This window comes from Chiloscyllium plagiosum, unplaced genomic scaffold, assembly GCF_037043375.1.
Source record: "Chiloscyllium plagiosum isolate Xiang-an unplaced genomic scaffold, Cpla_swu_hap1 HiC_scaffold_6, whole genome shotgun sequence".
In the NCBI taxonomy this organism is placed as follows: Eukaryota; Metazoa; Chordata; class Chondrichthyes; order Orectolobiformes; family Hemiscylliidae; genus Chiloscyllium; species Chiloscyllium plagiosum.
This window is the reverse complement of record NW_028270144.1, coordinates 129711638-129716426: the sequence shown is the minus strand read 5'-3', so window position 1 is coordinate 129716426 and position 4789 is coordinate 129711638.

Genomic DNA, 4789 nt, shown 5'->3' with positions numbered 1-4789 from the left:
TGTCGATGGTCTCCGTTCCTGTCGATGGTGTCCGTTCCTGTCGATGGTCTCCGTTCCTGTCGATGGTGTCCGTTCCTGTCGATGGTCTCCGTTCCTGTCGATGGTCTCCGTTCCTGTCGATGGTCTCCGTTCCTGTCGATAGTCTCCGTTCCTGTCGATGGTCTCCGTTCGTGTCGATGGTGCCCGTTCCTGTCGATGGTGCCCGTTCCTGTCGATGGTGTCCGTTCCTGTCGATGGTCTCCGTTCCTGTCGATAGTCTCCGTTCCTGTCGATGGTGTCCGTTCCTGTCGATGGTCTCCGTTCCTGTCGATGGTCTCCGTTCCTGTCGATGGTGCCCGTTCCTGTCGATGGTGCCCGTTCCTGTCGATGGTGTCCGTTCCTGTCGATGGTCTCCGTTCCTGTCGATGGTCTCCGTTCCTGTCGATGGTCTCCGTTCATGTCGATGGTGCCCGTTCCTGTCGATGGTGTCCGTTCCTGTCGATGGTCTCCGTTCCTGTCGATGGTCTCCGTTCATGTCGATGGTCTCCGTTCCTGTCGATGGTCTCCGTTCATGTCGATAGTCTCCGTTCCTGTCGATAGTGTCCGTTCCTGTCGATGGTGCCCGTTCCTGTCGATGGTGTCCGTTCCTGTCGATAGTCTCCGTTCCTGTCGATGGTCTCCGTTCCTGTCGATGGTGCCCGTTCCTGTCGATGGTGCCCGTTCCTGTCGATGGTGCCCGTTCCTGTCGATAGTCTCCGTTCCTGTCGATGGTGTCCGTTCCTGTCGATGGTGCCCGTCCTGTCGATGGTCTCCGTTCCTGTCGATGGTGCCCGTTCCTGTCGATGGTGCCCGTCCTGTCGATGGTCTCCGTTCCTGTCGATGGTGCCCGTTCCTGTCGATGGTGCCCGTTCCTGTCGATGGTGCCCGTTCCTGTCGATGGTCTCCGTTCCTGTCGATGGTGTCCGTTCCTGTCGATGGTGTCCGTTCCTGTCGATGGTCTCCGTTCCTGTCGATAGTGTCCGTTCCTGTCGATAGTGTCCGTTCCTGTCGATGGTGCCCGTTCCTGTTGATGGTCTCCGTTCCTGTCGATGGTCTCCGTTCCTGTCGATGGTCTCCGTTCCTGTCGATGGTGCCCGTTCCTGTCGATGGTGCCCGGTCCTGTCGATAGTGTCCGTTCCTGTCGATGGTGCCCGTTCCTGTCGATGGTGCCCGTTCCTGTCGATGGTGCCCGTCCTGTCGATGGTCTCCGTTCCTGTCGATGGTGCCCGTCCCTGTCGATGGTGCCCGTTCCTGTCGATGGTCTCCGTTCCTGTCGATGGTGTCCGTTCCTGTCGATGGTGTCCGTTCCTGTCGATGGTCTCCGTTCCTGTCGATGGTGCCCGTTCCTGTCGATGGTGTCCGTTCCTGTCGATGGTGTCCGTTCCTGTCGATGGTGTCCGTTCCTCTTGATGGTGCCCGTTCCTGTCGATGGTGCCCGTTCCTGTCGATGGTGTCCGTTCCTGTCGATGGTGCCCGTTCCTGTCGATGGTCTCCGTTCCTGTCGATGGTCTCCGTTCCTGTCGATGGTGTCCGTTCCTGTCGATGGTGCCCGTTCCTGTCGATGGTGCCCGTTCCTGTCGATGGTGCCCGTTCCTGTCGATGGTCTCCGTTCCTGTCGATGGTCTCCGTTCCTGTCGATGGTCTCCGTTCCTGTCGATGGTGTCCGTTCCTGTCGATGGTGTCCGTTCCTCTTGATGGTGCCCGTTCCTGTCGATGGTGCCCGTTCCTGTCGATGGTGTCCGTTCCTGTCGATGGTGCCCGTTCCTGTCGATGGTCTCCGTTCCTGTCGATGGTCTCCGTTCCTGTCGATGGTGTCCGTTCCTGTCGATGGTGCCCGTTCCTGTCGATGGTCTCCGTTCCTGTCGATGGTCTCCGTTCCTGTCGATGGTCTCCGTTCCTGTCGATGGTGTCCGTTCCTGTCGATGGTGCCCGTTTCTGTCGATGGTGCCCGTTCCTGTCGATGGTCTCCGTTCCTGTCGATGGTCTCCGTTCCTGTCGATGGTCTCCGTTCCTGTCGATGGTGCCCGTTCCTGTCGATGGTCTCCGTTCCTGTCGATGTTGCCCGTTCCTGTCGATGGTGCCCGTTCCTGTCGATGGTCCCCGTTCCTGTCGATGGTCTCCGTTCCTGTCGATGGTGTCCGTTCCTGTCGATGGTGCCCGTTCCTGTCGATGGTCTCCGTTCCTGTCGATGGTCTCCGTTCCTGTCGATGGTGTCCGTTCCTGTCGATGGTCTCCGTTCCTGTCGATGGTCTCCGTTCCTGTCGATGGTCTCCGTTCCTGTCGATGTTGCCCGTTCCTGTCGATGGTGCCCGTTCCTGTCGATGGTGTCCGTTCCTGTCGATGGTCTCCGTTCCTGTCGATGGTCTCCGTTCCTGTCGATGGTGCCCGTTCCTGTCGATGGTGCCCGTTCCTGTCGATGGTGTCCGTTCCTGTCGATGGTCTCCGTTCCTGTCGATAGTCTCCGTTCCTGTCGATGGTGCCCGTTCCTGTCGATAGTCTCCGTTCCTGTCGATGGTCTCCGTTCCTGTCGATGGTCTCCGTTCCTGTCGATAGTCTCCGTTCCTGTCGATGGTGTCCGTTCCTGTCGATGGTGCCCGTTCCTGTCGATGGTCTCCGTTCCTGTCGATGGTGTCCGTTGCTGTCGATGGTGCCCGTTCCTGTCGATGGTCTCCGTTCCTGTCGATGGTCTCCGTTCCTGTCGATAGTCTCCGTTCCTGTCGATGGTCTCCGTTCCTGTCGATGGTCTCCGTTGCTGTCGATGGTGCCCGTTCCTGTCGATAGTCTCCATTCCTGTCGATAGTCTCCATTCCTGTCGATGGTGCCTGTTCCTGTCGATGGTGTCCGTTCCTGTCGATGGTGTCCGTTCCTGTCGATGGTCTCCGTTCCTGTCGATGGTCTCCGTTCCTGTCGATGGCACCCGTTCCTGTCGATAGTCTCCATTCCTGTCGATAGTCTCCGTTCCTGTCGATGGTGCCCGTTCCTGTCGATAGTCTCCATTCCTGTCGATAGTCTCCATTCCTGTCGATGGTGCCCGTTCCTGTCGATGGTGTCCGTTCCTGTCGATGGTCTCCGTTCCTGTCGATGGTCTCCGTTCCTGTCGATGGTCTCCGTTCCTGTCGATGGCACCCGTTCCTGTCGATAGTCTCCGTTCCTGTCGATGGTGTCCGTTCCTGTCGATGGTGTCCGTTCCTATCGATGGTGTCCGTTCCTGTCGATGGTGTCCGTTCCTGTCGATGGTCTCCGTTCCTGTCGATAGTCTCCGTTCCTGTCGATGGTCTCCGTTCCTGTCGATGGTGTCCGTTCCTGTCGATGGTGTCCGTTCCTGTCGATGGTGTCCGTTCCTGTCGATAGTCTCCGTTCCTGTCAATGGTCTCCGTTCCTGTCGATGGTCTCCGTTCCTGTCGATGGTGCCCGTTCCTGTCGATGGTGCCCGTTCCTGTCAATGGTCTCCGTTCCTGTCGATGGTCTCCGTTCCTATCGATGGTGCCCGTTCCTGTCGATGGTGCCCGTTCCTGTCGATGGTCTCCGTTCCTGTTGATGGTCTCCGTTCCTGTTGATGGTCTCCGTTCCTGTCGATGGTGTCCGTTCCTGTCGATGGTGCCCGTTCCTGTCTATGGTCTCCGTTCCTGTCGATGGTGTCCGTTCCTGTCGATGATGCCCGTTCCTGTCGATGGTGCCCGTTCCTGTCGATGGTGTCCGTTCCTGTCGATGGTGCCCGTTCCTGTCGATGGTGTCCGTTCCTGTCGATGGTGTCCGTTCCTGTCGATGGTGTCCGTTCCTGTCGATGGTCTCCGTTCCTGTCGATGGTGCCCGTTCCTGTCGATGGTCTCCGTTCCTGTCGATGGTCTCCGTTCCTGTCGATGGTGTCCGTTCCTGTCGATGGTCTCCGTTCCTGTTGATGGTGCCCGTTCTTGTCGATAGTCTCCGTTCCTGTCGATGCTGTCCATTCCTGTCGATGGTCTCCGTTCCTGTCGATGGTGTCCATTCCTGTCGATGGTCTCCGTTCCTGTCGATGGTCTCCGTTCCTGTCGATGGTACCCGTTCCTGTCGATAGTCTCCGTTCCTGTCGATGGTCTCCGTTCCTGTCGATGGTGCCCGTTCCTGTCGATGGTGCCCGTTCCTGTCGATGGTGCCCGTTCCTGTCGATAGTCTCCGTTCCTGTCGATGGTCTCCGTTCCTGTCGATGGTCTCCGTTCCTGTCGATGGACTCCGTTCCTGTCGATGGTCTCCATTCCTGTCGATGGTGTCCGTTCCTGTCGATGGTCTCCGTTCCTGTCGATAGTCTCCGTTCCTTTCGATGGTCTCCGTTCCTGTCGATAGTCTCCGTTCCTGTCGATGGTCTCCGTTCCTGTCGATGGTGTCCGTTCCTGTCGATGGTGCCCGTTCCTGTCGATGGTGCCCGTTCCTGTCGATGGTCTCCGTTCCTGTCGATGGTCTCCGTTCCTGTCGATGGACTCCGTTCCTGTCGATGGTCTCCATTCCTGTCGATGGTGTCCGTTCCTGTCGATGGTCTCCGTTCCTGTCGATGGTCTCCGTTCCTGTCGATAGTCTCCGTTCCTGTCGATGGTGCCCGTTCCTGTCGATGGTGCCCGTTCCTGTCGATGGTGCCCGTTTCTGTCGATGGTCTCCGTTCCTGTCGATGGTCTCCGTTCCTGTCGATGGTGTCCGTTCCTGTCGATAGTGTCCGTTCCTGTCGATGGTGCCCGTTCCTGTCGATGGTCTCCGTTCCTGTCGATGGTGCCCGTTCCTGTCGATGGTGCCCCTTCCTGTC